The sequence below is a fragment of the Rhipicephalus microplus genome, chromosome X (assembly GCF_043290135.1).
Source record: "Rhipicephalus microplus isolate Deutch F79 chromosome X, USDA_Rmic, whole genome shotgun sequence".
NCBI lineage: Eukaryota > Metazoa > Arthropoda > Arachnida > Ixodida > Ixodidae > Rhipicephalus > Rhipicephalus microplus.
Genome location: NC_134710.1, coordinates 192,699,084 through 192,712,266, shown reverse-complemented (window position 1 = coordinate 192,712,266; position 13,183 = coordinate 192,699,084). Strand labels below are relative to the sequence as shown.

The window sequence follows — 13,183 nt, the reverse complement described above, 5'->3', positions numbered from 1 at the left end:
TAGAAAGAAGCGTATACCTAAAAGCTAGTTTTTCCGTGTTTTTACGCAATAACGAGAACTAAGAGACAATAATGCCAAGGAAAGTATAGGAGAAGCTATTAGCACCAAACCTGCGACCTTCGAATAATGCGTTCGATGCTTTACCACTGAGCTACCACGCCAAATCTGCTCCCAGCCACTTTATTAGGGTATATATGTGAAATTAAACGTGGGAGTGTAAGTCAGTGCCACCAGTAACCATGGCAGAGAGTGTGGCACACTTTTTATGAGCCTGTTTGCTGTCACGTAGCACGTGAACTTATTACAAGCTAGCAGCTGGCCAATACTCTCTCGTATACAACCAAAAGGCACCAACCCTGCCAGCACGAGACCCTCGTTACTGAATAAGAAAAACAAGTGTACAGTTACGGGCTCATTTTTCTTTGTTTTCACAGAATAATAATGAGATTTAACATACAATAATGCCAACGAATGTATAGAGAAAGTTATTCCAGTGAATGGTAAAGTAAACGTGAAAAAAGAAAAGTGAGAGAAAGGCAACTTGTCATGGGCAGGAACTGAACCTGCGACCTTCGAATAACGTGTTAGATGCTCTACCACTGAGCTACTATGGCAGCTATCCTTCCAGCCACTTTATTGGGCATACATATGAATTTAAACGTGGGAGTGTTAGTCAACACCACCAGTACCATGGTGGCAAGTGTAGCACACTCTTTATGAACCTGTTTAGCGTACACTGTAAAAAACATTCACACCCTTAAAGGTGTAAAACGGGTGTACGCTATAAAAGCACCCATATGAACACCCTTTTTACAATCTATATTTAAACTTTGAGGTGTTCGTAAAAAAAGACCCTCAAAGCACCCCATTTGCACTCTTATACTTGGGGTGTTATGAAGAACGCTACAAATGATTCATTGATATGCTGGGTTTAACGTCCCAAAACCACCATATGATTATGAGGTACGCTGTAGTGGAGGGCTCCGGAAATTTCTACCACCTGGGGTTCTTTACGTGCACCCAAATCTGAGCACACGCACCTACAAGGCTACAAATGCACGTCATTTTCATGTAGTTTTGCTTATACTGTTAGTATACATTAACCACATTGATACCAGCAAGGCTCTCACTACTGCCTGCTTGCGGGTCTAGTAATGAATCGAAGCAGGGAGTAATGTGACCGAAACGCAGTTTTCATCGATAAAGCTCGCAAACTACTATAAGACGGAAGATACAATAGGAGTGCCGCTTGTTCAATAGAGTAAGGGCCAATTCTCCTGTATCCGTTTCTTTCATCTGTGTCATTTGCGTGATTAGTCAACACTCACAAAGTGCAGGGATTTGCCTGAACAAGGTAATGTTGCGCACATTGGTGTAGCCATGCATGGTACAGTCCCCCCCTCCCCCATAAGATCGAAGCTTTCAAAGCTAGCGATAAAACCTCCACCACCTTCAAAAAAATAACAACAGCACAGTTGTTTAGACATAACCACCACGTCAACAGGCCATCAGGTCTCTTAAAAACGAACATTGACGTCATGTATTTTCAGCAGGCACGTTTTATTTAATAACTGTATCGAATGTTCCTCTTCATGTGTCCTTAAAAGTGCGTCATAGAAATTAGGAAGAGAACACCAACCATAAAGAATAATGCAGAATAAGTAAATTTCGGTAACCTTGACGCAGTCTTGCTCACAATGACGGGAGCCTTGTTGACTAAATTGCGAACAAAGCTCTCCTCGGGGGAGACAAAACGCACTCTCCAGTTTTCTCTCTCTCTGTTTTTGTGGATCCCCTTCTTTTATTTTTGTAGCTTCTCAAGCAGACGTGCTTCGGTCAAAGCCTTGACTTTGTAGGTAGTGAGAAAACAACATTGATGAAATATTTTCAGCCGCTGTTTTGTTCCAAGGACTGAAAGCTAAGTACAAATGTATTGTCGCAACGTGAAGACAGAAGTAGTATTCAACAGGTTGAGAAACTAGCAGCAGGTCAGTATTTTTATTTACTGCGCGCCAGAGCGTTCCTCTTCTTTCTTGTTATTGCTTGCTGCATAAATTGTATAGATGCACGTATGCACTGTCGGCTTTGTCTTCTTAGCAGCACGCACGTGGCAATATGTACTCATCAAGTAGTGTGACGGCCAAAGTATGCAATATTGCAATGTCTTTACCGAAATGAAAGTGCTGATAAAGCATCGCTACTGTGACCCTGAATGTGCAGTCCCTCAAGACCCATAGAGCTTAGCTTTTTTACCAGTATTCACTACATTGGGTCGGTGAAGGTGCGCTAAATACTGCTCCTGAATATTACAAATGCGCGTTCTGAGTAGTAGCTCGTGCTGGCCAAACTGCACCGTCACAATGTTATGTTCACTGCGATTCAGATGCACTATTAGAGAACGAGTATAACGCAACAGATCACTGCCACAAAAAAAAAAGAAAAAAAAAGTAGCGCCCGCGCTATCAGTAGAAAGCCGGAGCTAGCGTTAAACCGCATCTAGCCGGTCTGAGAGCGCGCCGTCGGCATCAAGTCTCGTCGCCTAGACAACCTTGGCTGCCAGGGATTGCTGTGCCCGCTGGCGCAGAGCGCAGGAAAGGGACCGGCATCATCTTACATGTCACTACACTGCCTGCGCTGGCGAAAAACCCTCCCGTGTGTGTGGGTGTGGTGCGTATGGCTTCTCGATCGGTAAACTTTATTAGTCGGTGTTTAGTTTGAAATGTCCCTGCGCTTTGTGCTCGATCTGTGTGTTCTGTCAGTGCTGATTATTTCGAAGGTGCGCCATCCTGAAGACAGGACCTGCGGATTCATATTGTGGAGCACTCGACGTGAAATAGTGAGTACCGCTCTCACATTGTTCCATTCAGCGCTTTGTTAACTGCGTGAGCATGATAATAAATCCTTCAAACAATTTTGTTTTCAACTACTTGATGATAAATCAGCATTTATTTACTTAGCGAGAAAATTTGTCCGAACTGTTTCACGGGGATGATGGCGAAGTGTGATTGTGGGCAACTTTTTTGTTTGTTTGTTTAGATTGTTTGGAGTACAGAGCAGAGTGAGCGTGCGCCGCTGAAGTTCAGCGAAAAATTTGAACAGATTTTCGCGGTGCCCTTTGTTGGCAGCCGTGTTTAACGGGGCCCGCTCTTGATGCACATCAATTTTAGTTTACTAATTAATACATGTGTGGGGACGGCGCCTGTTAGCTCTAAGCATCTACCATATCTAAGACGCATATGCTTGGGCATGTTGGTAGTTCATTTACCCTCTTTTTTTCTTATTGCACAAAAAGACCGAGAACGGAAATCAAGGGCGTAGTGTCCATGTCGTTCTTTTCGGTACATTTTGTTTTGTGCGGTAACACTACCATGATAACTCGGGTTGGTGCATCGGGTGACAAAACAGCATATTGCTTCGCGTTAGGTGCGCCTCGCGAAGTTTGCCTGCTTGCTAATACATTCAATTTTTTTAAATTAGTCTTCATCGGTATTTTCGTTCATCCGAAACGTAGCGTGACACTGCCGACAGCCGTGCCTGTGTAGCAGATCGAGAACTTAAGCTGGATTTTTGTTTGAACAGACCTTTCGTCTGTGTGTGTGACCGAATTGCCTTCTTGAACAGTGCAAACGCTTGTTTGAACATAACTGCTAACGTTCGAGCACATTTTATTCAGATTGTTTCCATCATGTGTAACTTTCAGAATATTCTTGTTATTCAGAGTTTAATTGCCATCGCCTCGCTTTGGCGTTTAACTTCGCTAAGTACTTCAGATGGTAAAGGTATTTTCGCTATGTGAAGCTCATTATTAGTTTTTTTGTTGCACAAAAACACTTTATTGTTATGCATACTGCACGGTATCTAAGCATATGTTGCAGCCAAAATATAAAACTGGGCAGCATATTTATCTGGCAACACAACACACACAGCCACTGAACAACCAAGGCTGCATCGGGAACGAGTTATGCTTTCTCAGCCTGATAGCATGATTGAAACAAATGACCCTAATTTAGCAGTATGCAATGGTCATTGAGTGAAAGTAACAGGGTTACATTATTCCAAATTTCTCAGCCAATGTTGCCGCTATGGCAAATGTGTTTGAAAAAGAATTGTGCTCATTTAACGCACTGAAAACAGTGAACTGCTTGAATATTTCAGGGAGAAAAATTTTTTCTGTCACGTGAATTGTTTGTCCGTACATTTGTGCTTTCGTCCGTTCGTCTGTGCATCCGTCCGTCCGGACTTTCGTGAGTCAGTCTGTCCGTGAGTCCGTCCGTCTTTCTGTCCGTCCATACTTGCGTCAGACTGTCTGTCCATCCGTTTGTGCGTCCGGACGGATGGACGCTACGCCCCACTCATCATCATTCACTCCGTGGATATGCTGTGATCGTTTTCTCAAAACATAAATTGCTATGATAAAATTTGGCACATGAAAGGAACGCTTTGTGTGCTTTTGATTTAGGTGCGAAGTCTATTTTAATTCAACCACCACATGGTGGAAGTTGCGTCTCATTATAGACAAAACAACAATTTTTGAAATTCGCGATTTTTTTTCGTAAAGTTTGACAGCTTGAGTGGTCTAAAATATTTTTCCTCCAAACATACCTTATGTGGATTAAGTATTCACTTCTCAGATATTCATTCAAAGTGCAGTATTGATATAGAAAAAATCAGATATAGAAAATTGCAGATATAACACATTTCGGCTAAATTATTTCACGCGTATGTGGTCGAAAAATGGTAATAATATTACTGAGCTTCAAACACTTTACGCAAGCCCTTCACTTAACTTGTAGACCAAATTTGGCACGGATGAAGAAAAGGTACTTATCAAATATTTTTTTTCACAAACACCCAGACGAGATTCCGGGAGGTTTAGGAGGCATCCACCTGACCAAAAAATTATTTGTCTGCGAAATATTCTTGCAGTTAGCTTTTTAATGCAGTAAAGTCAGCGCTATTTTTTTCGAATACATTTGAGGTGTTCGCCAAAAAGGCTGAGACATCCGACGTGGAATGACCCAATAGCCAATTCTTCCATTATATAATCGTGTCAATGTGAGCTAGTTCAAGAACACTAGTATCATTCGCATTTTATTACGGAACTATACAGTACTTAGTTTTACATGTTACCTGCACTGAATACCTTCTCAATGCGCATACCGTCATGTAAGCTCAGTGGCATTGTGCTTTTGTGCAATACAGATAAAATATGTATATGTTGTTGCGCGTTCTACTGCATTCCTTTTAATAAACTAATCTAATGAGTACCTTGGTAGATCTGAAAAAATACACATGCAGTGGTGTTGATGCATACTTAAGCGTGGAACTTGACGTTCACTTTGATTGGTCGATGCATGCAGCTAATGGAACATTGTTAACTTGGAGCAGCACCTTTTTATTTGCCTGCGCGAGCAAGCTGAAAGGGTAAAGTAAGGTTCATATCCACGGCACGAAAGGTGTACTGATTCTGCCACAGCGCACTTTTTATGGCGTTTATTGCTCAGCATACCTTTTCTAGCATTTCTCACTGCAGTGGAGACCGATGTCACTGAATATGCTTGCTACGCACTCAGTTTATACTTACACATAAGAAAGCAGTTAGTTATGCAACGTGCATACCGTATGTTTCACTCTTTGTGAAATTTCGGTAATTGTTCCTTGTGTGTTTATTACAGGTTTCCGGGATTGAATTTCCTGTACAGAAAGAGCAGCTTCGCCCCACTTCTCTCGAAGGCACCAGTCATCTCGGCAGCTGAAGATGATTGTGAGAGCAGCAGTGACGAGCTGTGGTTTTGCAGTTAGAAGTATACCAACGCTGACATTACATTAATACAACCTCAATTACACTACCTTGTCGAATGTTCTCATTTTCTAATGTCAAAATTTATACTGCGAGATATATTAGGTTGTAAATGTGACTCCAGAAACTCGCTTACTCTTTCTGAGTGTTTTTTTCTATTGTATATAGGTGTCAATCAACGCCATACCTCGTAGTCGTTTGCCCGACTTGCGCAAATGTTTTCGAAAGTTGTGGAGATTTATTGTGTTGAAAACAATGAATTTCTAGTATAGAGAGAAAAAAAACTTGGTCACGTGAGATATTTCAAAATTTTCCAGAATGCCATCAGAGTCCTGTTTGTCAGAAAAAGCGCATGACAAGAATTATCGTGCACTACAACTTTCTAATGTAAACAACTTTACCCGAGTTAAATATTAAGAACTCTGTTAACAAGTTTTTCTTTATTGGTACTTCAAAAAGTGTCATTTCAGCTCCGGCAGTATTTCTTCGTTTTACACAGTTCATATGCAAACAGGGTAGGAGCCTTACTGTCATAGTATTTTCACAAAAATCATTATTCTGAAGAAAAAAAAAACATTCCGTATTAAGGAAAACGGGTTGCTGCTTATGAAGCTTCTCGTAATGCACAGGTTTCCCCCATATTGTCTCCGCAGTGAAGTTTCCGGCGTGAACGGCGTCGATGCGTCAGTCAGCCCCACATCTACCTACTAAAGTCAGTGCCACATCTAGCCGTTAATACAAGCTACTGCTGGTGCTGCCAGTAATAAGATCACTTGCTACGTGACGCCAACAGTAAAAAAAAATGCTACTCACTCACCGTATATTGTCTGCTGGTGGTGTTGAGTGCCACTCCCACATCTCATTGCACGTAGTCAATACACCTATATATAAAGTGGACGGACGGATGACCACCGCCGTATTTCAGTAGTAGAGCATCGGACGCGTTATTCAAAAGTCACAAGATCGGTCCTTGACGGCGGCGAGTCAATATTTTGTCGTCTTTTTTTAAAGACAGTAGTAGTCTTTTTTGCGGACCTTCGACGCAAAAATTTTGATTTGTCTGTCTGTCTGTCTGTCTGTCTGTCTGTCTGTCTGTCGGTAGACTTGTCTGTTTGTTCCCCGAAATAATACCGAAACCTTGGTGAAACGGCTTAAATCCAAGCCCATCCGCAGCGCCCACCAATAATGCTCAAGTTTCGTCATTCATACTTGTGCGAATGTCGATTAAAAAGGAAATGTTGCGCATATTAGAGGCACAGTGCCACCACGTCAATATTCCTGAGTGGGTCGCTTTATACTAGAGAACGCATACATGAGTAATTCTAAGAACCATAGCGTTTATCACGCTGCACTGACAATGCAACACTATGCACGAAAAGGCGTTTTCAACGCCATGCTAGGACGACACGATGGTGGCACTTACCCGTCGCCTTGCGTCCTACACCTTATCGCCTCCGAGGTGGGCACGCATGCCATGTGCTTCATTTTCTAAGATAATTGCCAGATAGCGCTCATGTCTCACTTGCCTCGACACGCTCGTTCGTCTCCCCTGCACGCATCGAGGCACTCACGGTATTCTGAGGGCACGCAGCGCCCCCAGAATACCGTTCACCAAATTTCTCGAGCAGAACATCAAATAAACGTTTTGTTCACTGCCTCTAGACGCAAGATTATCACCTCTGGACGACATTTGCAGTGAAACATGCAGATACGTGGTCATTTTTTTCTTCACATGTACATTACTAAAAATTCTAGTAACATCCCCCGCACTTTCCTTGGCATAACTGTCTTTAAGTTCTCATTAAAACAAGAAACCAACACATATTCTATGCAAAAAGTTAGCATCGCATTGAGGCTGATACCATATAGTGGTTTAGCAGCCACTGCCTTTGTTTCGAAGCGAACATTTTCAGCGACTGCAGCTACATCACTCCAGTGAAAAATAGTAATTAATGAAATCGCCAGAGCTCCTGAAGACGCAAGCCCGAAGACAAGTGCTGGTGGCTAGGCGCATGGTGCTGCGCAGTTTCGGCTTGAAGTCTTCGTAAGAGCCACGGTGTAAGAATAGTTTAGGTGACAGAATGGTGCATAGGGGAGACCCACGCCGAAGGAGGCGCTGCAGAGCCTGGCGCTGTCAGTCAATGCGGGGAGAGAACTGGTTACTCGAGTGTTGACCCTTCCGCTGTCCCCTTCAACCTGCCTTGAAAACGCGTTGCTTTGCTCGCACTCTGCACGCGTTCTGCACGTGTTTTTGAGAGTTTCGCGTCACGCGCGGTTATGATGTATACGCTTCTCTCCGCGTTTAATAGGATCGCCGCAACTGAGGATTTTTTTCGTGGCAGCAATTTGGTAAAAGGGCAGCGTCTGCTCAGCCATGCAGCCGACGCGAAGGAAGTTGTAGCAGACGATGCCGTCCTCGTCAGAGCGAAGTGCGTTTCACAAGTGAAAGACGACGCTGTTTACGACGTACGTTCATAATTATATACCTGTTTCACTTGGTTTACTGTGTGTACTATGCACTATGTTTGTTACTGGATGCATGGGTCAGGCCGCTTCTCGTGCTTTAGGTTAAGCGGTTCTTGCGCTGTCACTGCTATTAGTTGTGATACCTCAATTTACTAGACCCACCCAAGTTATTGTGGGGTATATACACAGCACTTCAAAAATAAATTGTCGATTAGGGGCTTCTTTCTGACCCACAACGAAAATTTACATCTATCTCGCGTGTCCTTCCTTGCATCATCACCATTCTCATCGCGGGTACTTCGAGTTCATGAACAGCGTGCGTACCCTCATGATGAGCGCCCAGCTTTCAGAGAAACTTTTTTGTGTGTGCCTATTCTGCAGGGGAAGGGCACGTTGCTATAAAGGCATTTCATCTTGGCCACTAAATCCACCATATTGTTCGGGCGGCCCCTGCACACCCAGTAACAACTAGTTCACTGTGTCTGCCAATGGACGTGCAACCACGGCTAATGCATTTTTTTCTTTTTTTCGTAGTTGTGGTGGTCGTGTCCACTCAAACGGGAGCTTCGCATCTCCCGCGGCAAATGTAATTGCATCACTGGCGTCTCTAGCGATTCTAAATCACTTGAAAGCATGTCATAGACATCGAGGAAAACAGAGTTCTCTTCATCTTGCATTGCTGGGTCGTCTTGAGCAATACCTTGCGGCACAGCCTGCTCCACGGAATTAAGGGCTGATCTGGCTGCCCTCACAGGATGACGCTTCCACCTAGCGCAAAATAAGGTTGTGGCAGAGATTAGATTGTGCCGCTCACAACAACGTTCATACGTTGGAGTATTTTTTATTCAGATATTGTACGGTGATCAACATTGAGCTTATCTGTAGTGCGCCAGATAATAACTTTTTTATTATCTTCAAGTATAAAATGAACAAGAAGTCTGAAAATGAGTACACGTTTAAGGGTTTTCCGTAGTCCTGTTTGTAACGCCATACATTCACAAAATAAAACAAGCACTGCATATGAAATCAAACTCTATGAAAACATGTACGATGTCCCATTAAAATGTCCCATTAAAAAAACTAGCAATTGTGTCCATCTCTGTGCACAGAAACATTTTATACGAGAACTTCACGGAGATAGCTACGTATGAAAACTTGTTACTGTGCTTGTTACTCACCGTGTTCCAATCTTACACCTAAAATGGGGTGGTGTGAAAGAGTCATGTTTGTTTAAAACCCTTCTATTTTAGCTTTACTTGATAATTGCACATACGCGGAATGAATTCTCGCTGAGCTTGAAATCAGAAATCAACAGTCCTCAGAAAATGCTTTAAAATGCACAGATAGTTATGCAGTTCACTGGCTATCATACTTCTGCGCCATTTCTGCGTGAGGTGCCCGTTTATTGTAAGCCACTGGAAACACTGTCGGCACATAAGACGGGTGCAGACTCGAGTCATTCTTGCAGTTTCCCACAAAATGTTTGCTACAAATCATTGTCCAAGCTTTCGGCAACCACACACTTCCGTCGGCGCTGCGTAGATATAAAAAATATATAACCACAAATCACCAGTACCACAAGTGTACACAGCTTCAACTACTACGTCCCCTACAATATCCAATAATAGTAGCAGCATAAACACATTTCTTCGCAATTTTTTAACATTGTTCTAAAGACGGAAGTTGAAAGTATTATGGTAATTTATACTTTTAAAATGGGGACACGCATCTCCCAGTAACACGAAAGATAAGAGGAACGGTGACGCAGGAATTAACACCCGTTATGATGAATGCATTGTGTGCATGCTAATTTTAATTTAAAAAATGTTTTCTTACTTTTTTTGGCGCACTGCTTTAATCCATTCCTGTTGTCTGCTTGTTTCGTACCGTCGGTTTGGGAATCGGTAGAATTTCACTGGTGGAGTCGATCCCTTCGTGTTTGCATGGTTATTGTGACAGTTGACGACGCAGCAATAGTTCCCCCCTTTCTGTTGGGGTGACATCGCGGAACGAGGGACGTTTCACGTGCAGCGTGCGCTTCGCAAATGCGTGGAAGATAAAGGGATTGGAAGGGTCGCAACACGCTACTATTGTGCGCATTTTCTGGCAGGGGAAAGGCAAGCGCTGGCGTCGGTGGGCAAACTTGAGCAGGTCTCCCCTATAGGGATGCTTCGTGGGGAGACGCGCATGCTGTTCTGGTTAGGAAAGCTCTCCAGAGAGGACGCACTAAACTAGCCACCCACCGCCGCCGCTTGCTAGTGTTCTCTTGCCGCATTCTTGCTGTCCTTTCACTCCACGCTGGACATGCCGTTGCTTGTTTTTCTGAACGTGCTCGCGTAAGCTGGCACTTTGACAACCTTCGTTGATCAGTGTGCTAGAGTGGTTTGCGATGGGGAAGTTCTTTGTACCCTACTGCAACACAGTGCATAGATAGTGCAAAAAAAAAAAGTTTTCGCTTTTTACGCCACCGCAAGATCAAGCCAGGCTTGAAGCATGAAGGCGGGCGATGCCTCGCAAGGACCGCGTCCTTCAACTGACAGACCGTGCGTGCGAAAAACATTTCGCTCCACATTTTATTTTGAAATCGTAGTCTGCAGAAATTATTGGCCACGTTCTTATGTCTGGCAGCACAAGAGCAGGACTTCCAGAGGACGCCGTGCCATCTATTTTTGAAGGAGCGCCTCGGTACTTGTCATTGAAGATAAGGAGTCTTCGAAAACAGTCGAGGCGGCATGCTTGCCATGCAGCTTCCTCTACGAGTACAGGCGGGACCTGTTCCAGTTTTCCAGGAAGGAAAAATAATTTTTTTCGCTTGTTTACTGTTTAAAGCAAGAACAGATAAACACCCGTCACGTACACAAAAAATAATAAAAATGGTTGCTTATCTATTTTCAAAGAATTCTTGCCAATTTTCCTGAGCAGAACCTTGTTCGGCGTTTGTTCATTGAAGTTTCATCTCTTCAATGTCACGTGAATAAAAGAGAGGCCGCCTTTCCTGCGTGATTGGCGTGGTCATTACAATGTCGCCCTTAGAATAGGATTACGAGCAACTTTCGAATGCTTATGTGATAAACTGGCACGCACTTCAACATCTCACGTGGATAATCACCGACAAAACTGACAAGTTTTGCCTAAATTGTCGTGTCTTTTTTATTTTAGATACAGCAAAGTATTACCTCTTTTAGTTACAGTTCATGAGCGAAAACGACGGGAGCCTGAATGTCATCAGATTTTTATTGAAAAATCTGAATTATCTCTAAAAGAATCTCCCTTTATACGATGAATCGAATTCATTTTTCTTTCTAAACACGTGAAGGCAGTGGCTGCACACGCCATTCGATGTGGTAGCTTATCAGGCAGAGGCATTGCGTTGCTAAGCTTCAGGTCACCGGTTCGACTCCCGGCTCCGGCAGCCACATTTTGATGGGGGCTAAAGTGAACAACTCCATTGTACGTAATTTAGTTCCACGTTGCTAAACACCCGGGGGACAAATAATCCGTACTACACCGATACGTCGTACTTCATTATCGCATGGGGGATTCAGCACGTGTTGTGTCTTAAAAAATATAGTCTGTGAGCGCGCTTATTATAAGCTTATCGAGGTGGTTACAACGTGACTTTTAATTATAAACGAAGCATGTGGAAGGTCACAAATGTGTACGAAGCCAGAAGAACAAAGCTTACGCAAATTCATGTTCTATCCTTCGTTCCGACACACTGAAAAAACCACCTTGCTTACAGGATCCATAGAGAGTTGCGTCGGAGTTCCTTCACGTGATATGTTCTCAATTAAACCACGTAACATGTGCGTATAGTGTTTTTTTTACTGCGAAAGCTGTAAATAGCTAAGCGAGACAAAAGAGCTGATGGCCACGATTTCGATAACCACCTCCATATACGCCGTCAGTGACGTTGTTCTCTACGTCACTCCTAAGTACGCGTGCCATTGGCTGCGCTGTCAGTGACTCGTCAGTGACTTGTCAGTGAGTGCGCCATGTCTCGCTTGGTTATCATGCGAGATCAGCTGACTTCGTCATTTTTTTTCTGATTAAACAAGAGTAGATAACAATGTGAATCCAACAAGCGCGAAATCCTGATAGGCTCAATGCTTAGTGCACGCATTGTAAGCGTGCTTTAGGAAGATGTCGATGAGGAAATATCGCCTGTAGGTGAAGTAGTGAAGGCGAAAAAGAAACCACTTCCTCGTCGTTGAACTCGCAGCGTTTGAGGCGCTCCTTTTTCTTCATACCATTACCGATACAGAAATAACAGCTGTGTGTTGTCATCACCCCATGCGAATTCGCTCTACAACGCATATGTGCCCCGGCCATATACCTTGCCCTCGCTGTACTGATGATATGTCGGGTTTAACGTCCCAAAACCACCAAATAATTATGAGAGACGCCGTGGTGGAGGGCTTTGAAATTTTCGTCCACCTGGGGTTTTTTCACCAGTCCCAAACCTGAGCACACGGACCTAGAGTATTCTCACCTCCTTTGAAATTGTAGCCACTGCTGCCGGGATTCGATCCTGCGACTGGCGGGTCAGCAGGCGAGTACCTTAGCCACTAGACCGCCGCGGCAAAGAGCCCCGGCTGTGCTACACTGCCACTGAAGGTGAATTTGAATACACAGTACTAAATCACCCAGTACCCGCAGGACTCGTGGCCGGCAGTGGTGCGCCTATGTGGTGAGTGCTGAATAGTATTTGCTCTAAGGCATCACTGCATCCTTTATCCTTTTGGGGGTAGAGGAGAATGTGGGAAAGTGCTCTTTTGGAGGAGGGGGAGGGTTGTTGCGGGACGAAGTGGGAGGTCTTCTACGGTTCACATTTGGAGATATGTTTTCTGCACATTGAACGAATGTGTTATGCATAAGCGGCACGAGGCAATGTACACGCCCCCCCCCCCCCCCCCC

At 43.8% G+C, this 13,183-nt stretch overlaps 1 long non-coding RNA gene across 1 annotated transcript; it reads left to right on the top strand.

The window, feature by feature from the left end:
• The first annotated feature begins 2,493 nt into the window (after positions 1-2,493).
• LOC142777058 (uncharacterized) lies at positions 2,494-5,849 on the top strand. Its single transcript, XR_012887907.1, has 2 exons — positions 2,494-2,836; positions 5,676-5,849. It is a non-coding gene; the product is annotated as an uncharacterized LOC142777058 (long non-coding RNA).
• The last annotated feature ends 7,334 nt before the right edge of the window (positions 5,850-13,183 follow it).